Genomic DNA, 14,479 nt, shown 5'->3' on the forward strand with positions numbered 1-14,479 from the left:
ACTACCTCCCACTTCTCAGAGGAAGCTGTAGTTGGATGACATGCACAGCTTAGTAAGTAGGAGTTAATAAGCGTTGAATTGCTACACTGCACGCATCATCAAACAAAGATAGTCTTACATGCATGGGAACTGGGCCTTTTGTGGTCATCCATTTAAAACTTTATAATATAGCTTAAATATCCTCTCTCTGAGAAGTGGCCAGCTTTCTTCTCAGCACAAAGGAGAGTTTGAAGTAAAGCCAAACATTTCCAGACTCTCCTGACAACAACAGCAGAATGTTCACATGAGATGGTAGTTGTGTAAAACACAGAAGCAAGAACTCGTTAACACGTGTTCTCCCTACTTCCTGAATTGTAGAAACCATGGTACTATCATTTCTTTCTACAGTTCCAGGGATAATGTCTGTAAGACACAACCAGTTTTGAAGACTTCAAATATCAAATGCTCAGCCCTGCATATGGACCTGTCCATCACTAGTGCCTGCTCTCTGAGTCACTGTCCTTTTTCCGGGAAGAGTGGCTAGGCTATGTGAGGGCGGCTAGAATGTTTAGACACATACTACTGCTAAATATCACGTGACAGTCCTTGAGAGGAATCAGCTTACCTAGATACACTCAGTAGCATGAAAACTATGAAACCTATACCTTGGCCCTAAGAGAGGACAGAGCCCCTACACACAGACACAGACACACAGACACACAGACACACAGACACACACACACACACACACACACACACACACACACACACACACTCACTCACTCACTCACTCAGTTATGGTCCAAAATATTAAATTTAGCCTTGAGAATGTCTCACCACACTCTTAAGTCTTCAAAATAAAGACACTTGCCTTCCATTTGGTCCCTGTTTACCCTTCTGTGACATGAAAAGAGATTGCCTTTAAAACACAATGCCTTTTACACTCATAAATTAGAATGAAGAAGAATCATTATTTTATTATGTTTACTAATGACTCTTTCCAGAAAGCCAGTGAGCTTCTAAGAACTAAGATATGACTGTTTTTTTGTTTTGTTTTGTTTTGTTTTTCTAAGATTGTTTTCAGAAACGAGTGTATCTTCTAAGGTCCAGGGGACTTAAAATGCTTTGAGCTTAATTTTGAGTTGAATATAAGATTAATGAGGAATTCCACTATTTTTGTTCATTTATATCTGGAATCTGACATTTAGCCTGAAATATTGAACAACACATAACACAGTCTGTTAGGGTAAAAAAAAACATGCAAATCAACCTTTATAATTTATCAATAATATGATCTATTTTTTAGCTTTATGAGAATAACTATATCTTTTTTAACTAATAAAGACAGAATAAAAATTGTAGGGGGTTGAATTTTGTAGACTTTTGCTGCACTTTTTAAGGAAACAAAGCATCTATAGAGATACAAGAATTGTCACATTGTCCTCTTGACAGAGCAAATTTAAATGTTCACATGTAGCTGCCTTGATCTATGCTTGTAGATACTCTTACCTATATTAAAGTCGCAATAATTTTAAGAAAGAGAAAAGGTACTTAAATTCAGCTTACTTTGACCTTCTGAAAAGTATTATATCCTTCATTCTATTCTATAGGGTGTAGAGTCTGTGTGTACAGTAGGCCTTTTAGTACAATATCATTGAGGAAAATTAGTAACAATAATATTTCCGTGGGTTAAGCTATGTTTCAGTGGTTGTCCGGATGACTATTGACAGTTTTAAATAGCTATCATTTTTAATAATTTTGTCTTGCTCACCTCTCATTTTCGGTGTGGATGGTCCAAAGAACCACTCGCATAAGAGCATAGAGTATATAGGTCACTTCTGATAATCAAAACCAGTGAGTGTGTGGAGGAGCTCCTAACCTGGGCATCTTTTAAATTATGTGTTCACATGTTGAAAAGGAGAATGCCAGCAGCTTAGCTCTTTCTGAAGTTGCTCCACTGGGGTGGCCTAGTAGGACCTCACACACTGGGGTGGCCTAGTAGGACCTCACACAGAGGCTCACTGCTCTTTCTTCTTGAAAGCAGTGAACACAGTTTTTTTTTTTTTCTGCCTTTGCATGTGTATTTGGCCACATACAGAATAATATGGACTTGTGCAAAAAAGAAATTCTAACCCAGAGTGAGCCCCAAAATACCACAGAACTTATTAATACATTGTGTTTCAGAAAGATAACTCGTCTGAAGACAGAATAGTAGTTTATAGCAGAGTTCTACCTTCATTGTCTCCTTTATAACAAGGAGACAATGGGTAAAGCTCCAAGTTAGAAACATAAAATAGTGTAATAAAGATAAAAACTAGATTTTTTTCACTTTACATTTTTTTCAGTTTCTAATTTTATAAAGTCAATTTCTTAGCCTTCATTAAGTTTAAGTTAATATGTACCACAAACTCATGATTTGTCAATTTATCTTACAAATACACTCAGACAGCTTGATGAAAGTCATTACCAACTATTTTCCAATGATGACATGTAAATTATTCCATTTCATCCTCAAAATAGGATTCTATTTTATATCTAAAGGTTATTTATTTATTAAATCAACAAGTATTATTTGACTGCACCCTGACCAAAAGAAAACACTCACGAGTGAACAACAGTGTCATTCACAGATGAGCCAAGTGTTCTGCAAACAACCAGGTAGCAAATACTGTTTGCAGTATGAGCTGTGCCGTCCCTGACTCAGCTGTGGAGCTCTCCCTAGGTGCTCTGGCCCTGAATGCATCCAGAGACAATAGATCTATGTCTATATTCAATAAGAAAATGTTAACTGACAAAGCAAACATGAGTTACAATTGCCAAGTGGACCATAGTTTATAGACTTCTGCTGGACTGAACTAGACATGAATGATGGAAATACAGAACAGAAAAAAAAAAATGTCATTTATGGTCTGAGAAGGAAACTATCAAAGCACTGTGAAGGAACAGCCAAGGAGTGCTGTATTTAGCACTCGGGCTTGGAGAATGGCTTCTCCAAGCAGGTGCAGATATGGGAATGACAGCATTCTAGAGGAAACGCAATTTCTAAGGCTTGAGATAGAAAAAAAGGCTTGCCTGAGGATTCAGATCACTCTGAATAGGACTTGAGTCTGATATGTGACTTTAGAGTTATAAATAATTCCACATTGTGTTGAACAACCTCCTAAAACGCTTAGAGTCCACTTCAGCTCAGAATAACTGGTCAAGACTTTATAGCAAAGGGTGGAAAATGACAAAGACCTAGTCTCAAACTCTCCATTTTCAAAACTAAAACATGCTTCTTGCAAAGATGCAGTGCTGCATCTGACATAACTTAAAGGCTAAAAGACCAAGAATTTACTTCTCTGTTTCCAATCATATTACATTGGAACCCATAGAGATAATGGATAAGAGTTTGCATTTTAGAAATATCCAAACCTGTTTCTAGTTCCATCTCTATGTGGAGTTACATTACTCTACAGTTACCTTGGTTTGATAGATACTGTACTATATTACACTCCTCCAAAATAGGATAATAGGGCAAATTATTTAACCTCTCCGAACCTCATTGTTAGAATAAAGGTTAATAATATTTGCCCACATTATACTTAGCATATTACACTGCTAAGATATGAAGCCATTCATGTGAAGTGCCCAGGATGTAAATGCTCAGCGAATGCACATATCAATGTCTCCCACTGCCAACCATGCTCTCGGAGCCATTGTTTCTTACAGTCACAGTGATTTCTATCAGGAGTTGCTGGGCTTTCATGCTGAGGAGTTCTACCATGAAAGAATGTCAGGAGGGGGTGTGACAGGGTAGAGCAGGAACACTCAAAGCTCCCTTGCTGAGAGCCTGAGCAGTACAGCTGCAGAGAGGACAGCCTGTGGGCAGGGAAGGAAGAGCCTAGAGGACGTGCACAATGCATGCCTTAGAGCAAGGGCGGGTGGGGACAGCATCCTAGATCCTGCACAGGTGGCATTATTTTCAAGCCTGTGTTACTGACCAAATGCTTTTTCAAATACTTTTCGCCATTTTAGCACTTCTACCTCCAAGCTTTTGGTAACTAATATTTCAGTCTCCCATCTCTCCATCTTCTTGTTTCCTTGCTTACCCTTGGCCCTTAATGTTTAGGCAGTCATAGAGGCTTGGCCTTTTTCATGTTTCACATCCTTTAGTTGGTGCTTCAAACAATTAATTAGTTTATTATGTGATTCATTTTTATAAACAAAGTATAATTAGAAGCCTGTTCTATGAGGAAGATGTGTGTGTGTGTGTGTGTGTGTGTGTGTGTATTCAGAACGCTAAGTAATTCTACACATTTGCTCAAATGTTTGTACAGAATTCTTCATCTTCCCTACTTTTAAAGGGCTAAGATAATTAAATTCCAATATATTCATGCAACTTGGTACAAGAAAGACGTCTAAATAAATGAATAACTACAAGAGGGAAGTATTTGTAGATAGTACATTTAGGATATATTCCTATACCTATACCTACACCTATACCTACACACACACACACACACACACACACACGCACACACACACACACATACACGTACACAGGCCTGCAGTTTTCCTTTCCTCCTTTAGATCTGGGTATTTGTTTTCTGAAAGCAAAGAAAATTCTGCATAATTATTAGGGCAATAACTTGACCACAAATTAAAGACAATCAGTAACATGACCCTTTTAGTAAGTCAAAAGAGCCCTCTTAAAATTAAAATAATTCAGAGTTCATAACAATTCAATTTTCTGACCTTTCCTCTTCTGGGGCTTCTAGATGTTTCTTTGCATGCAGCAACTAAGGGAAGGCGTGCAGAAATGTGTTCGCTGCAGATGTCATCGCTAATAGTTTGTACACACTGACTTTTTATCAGCTAACTCTGGTATATTTTGTAGTAAACTAAAGAATAAAAAAACACTGCAGTTCCCTCAGATGACTCAACATAAAAGGCTTCCTTTTGCCTATATTCAGTTCTTTACATTTGAGCTCGAATTTCACAGGTATTTTTAGCGCAACCTCCCTTCAAGATGGTATTCAGAATTTGAACAAATTTAAAAGGGCTGGTTACAATTCTAAATTCGGAAATGATAGCTAATTACTTAGGTAGAGCTTGGTGAAGTGGTGAGCAGTTAGGTCTTCAAAGGTAGAAGACTAGAGCGTTGCAGATTACTTGTTTTGACAAAATAAGCATCTGTCATCTGCCATAGAGGCCAGAGTTCTGTACTCCCATTGTCAAGGCACTTTCTTCCGCGTTGACAGAAACAGCATTGTCATACTAGCCAGTTTTAGTGGAGACAGTACCACGAAGCTACCCTTCTTTGATGGAGGAATCTTGACCCTGCTGCAGATCTTGTGAATAAAATGTTCAATGACAATTAAAAAAAAAAAATGCTGAGTTTTCTGTCTCAGTCAAAGTAACTTGGTATGTAACCTCCTAATGTTGTAACTTTTCCATGAATAACATATTTTAACACATTGTAATCTTCCCTGAACTTGTATAAAAATTATGTTCAGGTCATTCTATATAAATGAAACATGGGAGCATCCTGATGTTGTTAAGAAACATATTGCTTAGCGTTGATTCAAGGTTACACCAATACATACTTGGAATATCCAATGCATAGTTCCCTATCCATCTTCATTCTTTTACTAATTAATCTCAAAATCAGGATGGAAAGAGATTAGCAAGGAAACCCAGAAGCAGAGACAAATGGTGTTTGTTATACTTTGGAAATTTTGTTAATGAAGAGAAAAGAGTAGCAAGGAGTCCTCGGGGTGCTCGTATGTGATTTAAAGGATGCCAGGTGAGTTTCTTTGGTTTTAGCAATTAGGAAATTGTTGACAAGTAGTCTCTGAATTACTGAGTCAACACACAGTGCACACATACCCATCTCATATGGCTGTGCTTTTTTATATTTATGACAGCTAGAACTGCTCCCTGTGGCAAGAAAAAGAGTGTCCCAACTCTGAAAGACATTCGTTAGGTTTCCTCTGATAGGAAATCCAAGAGAAGTTAAAACTCTGCTGGAGAAGGGCTCAGCGTTCTTCATGTAAGAAAGAAGTGCTTTCTGTAGATGCTTAGGTTGGCTCTGCTCTAATTTATGATTCTGACATAATTTCTATTCAGAGACAAACAACTGAAAAGTTGTAAGAATATTTTCCTGTACCTCCAAACTTTCAACATTTTTTTAGAAAGCTGACAGGAAATGCTCTCTTTGTCTCTGTAAACACATGCTCACAACATTCGTGCCTCATCCCTTCAAGTGCACAAACACACATGAAATGTGAGGTTGCTTTATGAGGGCTAACGGTAAGATGTGAACCGGACAGGTACACCACACGAAGTAAGATAATTCCACATTCTGAATTGAAAGAAACACTGGCAAATGTTTTCAAAGCCATGATCTTTGTAGCCAGACCTACCTTTAGCATTATAAGTTATTCATTTAGGATGGAATCCTTTCAAACTTATGGCGAAAGCATTATTCTAAAGTTGATAACCCATTGCACTTTTTGAAAAACATTTGGAAGCTATATTTCTTCCAAAAATGTTAGCAAGACTAAAAAATAAAATAAAATAAATAACATAATTAAATGGAGGATTAAAAATTCCCCATTTGCAGTGTGTATTTGTGTTTCTCTTAAATATGTTAGACCACTAATGGGAATAAGAGAAACCAATTTAGATGTTTGGAAATTCGACTTTTAATTTTAAATTGGAACCGTTTAGCTTAAGAAATCACTAACATTTAAATAACATTTCAACAAATGTAACTGTTTGGAAACTACAGCTGAGGCAGCCTCCTGCCTTCTGTCTTGAAAGGATTGATTTGGAAGGCCCTGAGGGAGAAAATATTGGAGTTGAGAAGTAAAACTAAAGCCACTGTGGGAAGGAAGAAGTTACTCTCTTCCTGTTATGACAGGAAAGCGTAGACAAATGTGCTTCCTGAGTTCGCTCAGCAGGGAATGTAGGATTCTTTGACCTTTAACTTAGGTAGATTTTGACCATGTTGAACCAGTAAACATGCTTTGGCCCTCCAGATACGATTCTGTCTTATCTGATTCTTCTCCACAGGAAACTGGTATCTTTAGTAGAGGAAGGTGGGGAGGTGAAGACTGGAACCACTCTAGAGAGTGTACTTACAAGAGAATGGAGCTCTTTAAGAAACCAATCAGACCTGAACAGCACATACTAGCATGTTTCAAATATTGCAGGGTAGAATTCTCTTTTAGAATGTAAAGCATCCTAGATTTTGCAAGGCCTGCTCTTAAGCCTGGACACTCCATAACTGGTACTGGTCTCCCCCGCCCTCACATAATCAGCTGTATCAGAAATCCACAGAAGCAACTTTTAAAGCCCAACCTCTTCAATAGATACTCCCTTGTTTTTGATCCAATCTCCTACTTTTTACCTACCCTCAAAATACCATGCAATGCACAAGATTTAAATTTTTGTTCAGGAATTGTGTCTGTTGACTTGGGGTAAGGGGCTGAAAGAGTTCCATTCCCTGAGGCTGTTCTTCTATCCAGTTTATTGTGTTGAGAAAGTTAGAGACCACCGCTTACACATCCTGTGGAAATGCGTTTCACTGAAACAGGGCTCAGTTTGCTAGAGGCTAAGGAGGACAATGGTTTCCTTTGCAACAGAACACACTGCTGTCTCTTGGTTGCAAGTTGTGCTGCAGGGTTACAAGCACATGGTAGCAGTCTGCTTAAAAGAGCCCCTCACTGCTCTTTAAAGAGCCTTTCATTTAGGATGGCAGGCCCCTTCATTGTATAAAGGACTGCTTGTCTAGAACACAAGTCTGGGGTGGCACAGCCTCCGCCCACTGAGAGTAATCATCAGGCCTAGAGCTCACAGCCTTCCTAATGACAGACTGAATTAAACAAAATAAAACCGAAGAGGAATACTCAGAACAGTTGTGCCATTACTTACCGACAGGAACAAGGGAGGCATCCTGGAGCATGTAGAAGGCCATTTCCCTTTTTACAATTAGAGATTGTTGTTACAGACTCTTGACTCCATCCCTAGCCTATTAAACACATGGGAAGACCTAGTGGCTTGAGGATTATTACAGTGCACATTGTCTCCAGAAGCTGCCCCTCCTGTCAACTCCTTACTCTGTCTTCTCCCTTAACTGAGGAAACTGGAGATGGTCTTGTTGGCAGAGAGGGGAAGAGGAGAGGATTACAATGATTTCAAATAAAGAAGTTATATTAGTAACTCTGGGTGTGGCAGAATGAGAAAACATTGAAAATAGTCAGTTGGGTGTATTAGTTCCAACATATTTTTTAATGACAATTACTTTATATGTTAAAAATATGGCTTTGGGTCAAGTTACTCAGACATAGAATGCTTAAGCATCTACAAAAACTGCTGTTTTATGACAGTTCTGGAAACATAGATGAAAGAAAGAAAGAAAGAGAGAGAGAGAGACACAGAGAAGGGAAGAGAAAGAGCAAGGAAGAGAGAAAGGGAAAAGGAAAGAGGGAGGGAGAGGAGAGTGGAAGAGAGAGAAAGAAAGACAGAAAGAGGGATGAAGGGAGCACGAAGGGAGGAAAAGAGAGGAGAGGAAGAGAGAACGGGAGGGGCAGGGAAAAGGAAAATAGGAGGGTGGGTTAAGAATCACTCCATTTATTGAGTACAAAAACATTTCCTTAGAATTAGGCCTCAAATACTATGATTTCAAACTCTAAACAAAATTAATATGGCTTCCCTTAGAGGTTGTCTGAAATCTTGCAGGTTTCACCTTGGGGGTTCTTAGTGGTCGCTTACTGTTCATTTCTTAGAACTCTTTCCTGTAGGTTGCAAGGAGTCCCTTGGTCGATAGAGAGATAGGTTCTTCAGGGGTGGCTAGGAATGTAAAGAGTGTGGAGCAAGGGAGTGGAAAGGAACAGATCCCAAAATACCCTTAGTGACCCATTAAGCCAAACTAATTTCCTTGCCATGAAAGAAACTCCCCAGGGCCTGTCCTCAGATTTTAAAACTTGGTGTTTAAACCGGCTTTGTAGCTATGTCTGAGTAGAAATCGAAGTTCCAATATGTTGATGCAAGCTGTGAGAAGAGCTGTATCTGCTACAGCCAAAGTACTTCCCATTTTGGGAAACTGAAACATCTATGAATATAGGCATAGTGTGTGCCTGTACACGCTTATATGTAGCTATCACTGGGTTTCGTGGGAATGGCTTGAGGCTGTAAGGGCAGCCAGGACTACAAAACCACACCAAAGTATCATTGCTTTGATGGTGGCAGTAGAAACCACTGGCTCTCAGTTGAATCTTGGTAGCACTATTTCCTTTACTTTAACCTAAGAAGCTACCTTTATGTGAATTAATGTTCTCCCTGGGGGTGCTGTTGTCAGGGGAACCTCGGGTGACTACCAAAGCAGATAACTAACACTACGTAACAGTAGATCCCCCCCTCCCAGCTAACACTGGCCTGCACCTGAGCCATGACAGCTTCTACTGTGGGGAGGGGGGTAGTTCCTTACAAGAAGGAAAGCACACTGCCTGAAGAAACATGCATTGTATGGAAAAGGCATTATTCTGATTCGTATAGGGACTAGCTGTATAGCTTTATATAAGGCCACTTACCACTGTATGTATGTTTCCATTTGAGACAGGGGGATGACACGTGACAAACTAGAGTAAACCTGCAGAGTTACTATTAGGTGTCATAAAACAGCTTAGTAGAAAGTCTTTGGCTATCCTAAAAAAACTTACCAAAGCCACTATTCCTGCCTGAAGCAATTACATGATAAACAATATGCTCCAATTTTATCAACAAACTCAAACAGGTTATGACATCCCTCAGTTTTTCTCTGCAGCTCAACAGCATGGAATGTACATTTTTCACTATCAGCCAAAATGACAAAAACACCCAATATCTATGTGAACATGTTCCCTGTGGTTGGTAGATTTTTTTTTAGCTTGGTCTGAGCATATATAGTAGTTTATTTTGAAACCTCCAAGTTACAAAGAGAACATGCAAAATTTCTCCATTTATCCGCCCATTCATGCAAGATTACCATTTGGATGCAATATTATCATATTAATAATATTATCAGTTATTATTTTAGGACATTAAATGAGGAATAGAAGAGGGTGCTTACAAGGAAAGCTGCAATGCAATTTAAACACTTTAAAGAAAAGTATGCGGGTAGTGTTAACACAAGTGGAAGGGTCCTAACCACAAAATCACAGCGATGCTTTACTTCTCTGTATATGGAATTTATAGGTGATAACTGGGATGAATTGATAAAGCTAAATCATAACATATATATGTACATATATATTTGGTGTAAAACTGTAGTAGAGGCTACTTGCTTTCTGCTTTATTACTAATTAATGATATTCTTCCCTATCTAAAGTCAATATTATCTAGCCATAGAGGGTGAAGGTATAAAAACTGGAGAAAAACTTGTAGGCCAAGTTCCTTGTTACCTTAGAAACATGTTCTGTTGACCTCAACATCCAGCTATAGAGCAGCTCCAGAGTCAGGCCAGTAGAATGAGCTCCACCATGTTCTCACTCTCAATCACTCTCATGCGTCCTTTCCCTTGAGTGGATGCTATTCATCACATACGAGACGACATTCTAGAGTAAGACATGATGCACATGCCTTGTCGTATGTGCAGGAAGCCTCAGCCCTTGGAAAATGCTTAGCGTGTGGCTTTGAACATTCTGAGTTATGGAAGGGTTAAAAGTAGCAAGTTTCCTCAATGGCTTTTCCCCGAGAATTATTCTCACGCCCCACATCAGTTTCCCTGCCGTATATCAATGGGCTGATTCTGACTACATCTTCCTACAGTATAACTTATGGCACCTGACCTGGTCGCCAAAGATTACTCTGCCTAACGGAAGGATCCATAAAGATAATTTATTCCCACTGTGGGACATCTTAAACTTAGATCCTTTCCACCAAACTATCTACAATGCGTTTTTAGAAAGTTTAGAAAATTTGTTTAAAAAAAATGTATGAGTGCAAATTTCAAAATCACCTGCTTGATTCAGCTCATTCATGACTCCACTACTTAAACTCTGCAGAAGCTACAGGCTCTGACACCTCCTCCCAGCTCTGCTCTTCACATTTATGTTACATGGAGATCTAACTAGCATGCCTTGCGTTCTCACCTATACCCATACTAAAGGTGTTTCCTGGGAGCAGACGGTAACTGAGCTCCACAGTGCCTTCTGTGATTCTGTCACACTTTGTTGACATTAGTTCTTTTTTTCCCCTGTGTTTCTTCAGCAAGTTACTGACAACCATTCCCAAATGCACAAATACATAGGAATTAAAAATTAGAACTTGGGGCTGGAGCGATTGCTCAGCAGCTAGAGCACTGATTGCTCTTTCAAAGGTCCTGAGTTCAATTTCCCAGCAACCACTTGGTGGCTCTGGCTCACAACCATCTGTAAGGGGATCTGATGCCCTCTTTGGGTGTGTCTGAAAACAGCTACAGTGTACTCATATACAATCAATAAATAAATGAATAAATAAATCTTTTTGTAAAAAGGGAGGAAACTCCTTGAAAAAAAAGTCAGAACTCATCAGAAGGTGCAAAGAACATCTGGTTGACAAATACAGTCATTCCAAACATTGAGCTTCCTCTATGTATAGGAAAGTAGAAAGAAATGTGTCTTTCTACATATATGTATATGCACGCATGTGAGTACATGTGTCCATGCGTGTGGAAGCTCTACATGTTTTTTCTTTGTCTTCCTCTGTCCCTCATTGTCTTAAGACGGGGTTTGTCACTGAACCTGTGACATAGTGATTAGTCTGTGGTCCATTTGACTCTACCCTCAGTCCCTAGCCCTGGTCATGAATGAGTACCACACCTGCTCCTAAGTGGGTGCTGGAGACCCACACTTAGGTTCTTACGTTTGCACAGTGGGCAGTTTATGAACCGAGTCATCTCCCCCATCGCATCTTTCAGTCCTCCTTTTTCTCCGTGTGCCTGCAACTATAAAAATAAACCTCTATCTTCACACTTCTCCACCCCTCACGATGTATCATCCAGGCACAGATTCAAAAATACTTTTCATTGAACTTTTCTTGAAGTCTGGAGCATCTATATGTACGTGTGTGCACCATTCTGGACATTCTCAGCTTTCTATAGTATAAATTTCAAAACATTATAATAGCTTCTTTCCCCTTAGAATCTCTTATCTTTCAGAGGCTAAATTGCCAAAATGCAAGTAAAGAAAGTATCTACTTTTTAACAGAAACTTATGCTGGGAAAGCCAAAGTCTTCTGACTAGAGTATTTCTGTTCTGTAGCCTACATTCAACAGCTATTCACTTTCTACCCACAAGTTAGCTGTGTGGACACTGACCTGTGATCTTACAGAATAAAAAAGAGTCAAGAAAGACAGACTCATAAGTAGTCAAGCCTGTAATATAAGAAGACTTGACGAAATAAATGCTTATACAAGTTATTGGAGGAGCTAGTGTGGGGTGGTACACACACCTGTAACCCCAACAACTGAAAGGCTAAAATGAGGGTCCAATGCCAACACAGAATACATAGAGAGACCATGTGTCATCTGTCAGTCAATAAAACAGTACTAAAAACTAAGATGAGGAGGGACTAATTTCTATCTGAGTATCACCATGAAAACATCTTGGAAGTTATGATTTACACTAAGCCTTACCTGATTAATGGCCATAAAGGAACAGGGTCATAACACCACAGCAGTTCTGACCAATTAGAATGTAAGAAGCAATTCCGAGAAAATAAGTTTTATTTATTTTCACATAAATATAATAAATAAATAAACTATTTATTATAAGTTCACAGTCACTTCAATTGAGTGCTTTTCTCTTTCAGCTTTTTTCAGTTTCAATCTGAAAACAAAAGCAAATGATGACAGTTAGGTAATAGTGCCACTCCAAATCATGAGGCATGATGGGAAAAGAAGTTTATTGGTCCAGGACTGGATGTTGTTCATAAGAAGGTTCTGTTAAGCACTGAGGCATTTGATGATTTTTCTTCTCCAGCCCCAGTGAAGTAACATGAACTAAAGAAACATTATTTTATGTAATAAAAGCTGTACCATCCAGCACAAATGAGTAACATGGAAAAGCATCAAGAATTCTCAGTAGGTACTGCACCTCATAACACTGGATGTGTAGAAAAGTCCTCAGGACAAACTGTCTCTCAACAAGATTTTCGTTAATTTCTTTACAATTGGATTATATCAAGCTGTATTCAACAAATATGACTCTTTCCAATTTCAGATTCCAACTTCAATTTCTCATCTCTCTTTAATAGGGTTTTCATAAAAGATGCGGTGTATGTACACTTGCTAGGACTTAAAATTTAGAGTTATTATAAAATCTAATGTGGAAATACATTCATACATCGTCAGCATTGCATGTGGGGCTATGGGAAAATAAAATGGTTAGTACTTACACTGTATTTCTTCTTCTAATGCAAATGTATTTACCACACCTCTTTAATTCTGAAAACTAGATGTGGAATTACAGTGCCCACTCATATAATACTGGCTTTTTCTTCTCTCGATGCATCCTGATTGAGGTAAACACTGGGAAAGAGCATCCTTTCCTTAGCTGCTGTAAAAGCAGTGTTCTGTATCACCTAAGGTTCAAACTATGCTACTGAAATAGAAATATGGACTTGTCCCCATTACACACTATTGTCAGGTTATGAAAAATGTAATCATTACAATACATTATTATATTTAAGCATAAGAGCTCTGAACTGCAATCTTTGTCATTGAGTGGCATATTTTAAATGAAGAGTAGTATCTCAGATCTCTTTGAAAAGCTTAATGCTTAAAAACAATTTTATCTAACCATGAACAATGATAAAAAAGCATTATAAAATACATTTTGAGTATGCATGAAGAATATGAACATAATACAGAATTAAATTTAGAGCAATTAAGAGTAGGTTTTGGAGGTATTTTCTTAACTGCATTAAGACAGTCATCATTTCAGATTGCAGTTTTAATGAAAAGCTATATGCGCTGACTTTTTTGACAGGTATTATTAAGTAAGCATGCATTATCCAGCAACCTCTTAGGTTACACAAAAGTTGAAGAGCATCAAAGAATAAACACAAATAGTGGTTTTAGTTATATTTCTGTCCTACATATACTTCAATGATGAGTGTTGTCATTTGCTAAATTCTGAGGCTCAAGTACATCAGAAGTCATACTGCACTGAAACATTCCTCTACGGTGTGTGGTCATGAAACCTGATTAAAAGTAGTTCCACATACGTGAGACCGTTTTGTGCCAGAGCTTCTGTATTTAATACATTTTTGCCTATCTCACTAAATAAAGAAAGAATGCAGTTAGATTCATGTTTAAATTGCATCCTGGAGGAAATGTTAAAATATATTTTTAATAGTTCACTATAATTAATAATATAGTTAATTGTCCATTCCAATAGGAAAAGTCTCCAGCCCATCCTTAGAGCCAGTCATAACTCAGCTGAATGAATCAGAATAAAAGTTTCTGAAGTCAAACGGAAACCAGATATGAAAA

The 14,479-nt window shown here is 38.3% G+C and overlaps 1 protein-coding gene across 10 annotated transcripts in view; it reads left to right on the plus strand.

The window, feature by feature from the left end:
- Positions 1-14,479, plus strand: part of MEF2C (myocyte enhancer factor 2C) — a 160,626-nt gene that overhangs the window by 70,488 nt on the left and 75,659 nt on the right. The gene's annotated exons all lie outside the window — the stretch shown is intronic.

This window comes from Micromys minutus (assembly GCF_963924665.1).
Source record: "Micromys minutus genome assembly, chromosome: 11".
NCBI lineage: Eukaryota > Metazoa > Chordata > Mammalia > Rodentia > Muridae > Micromys > Micromys minutus.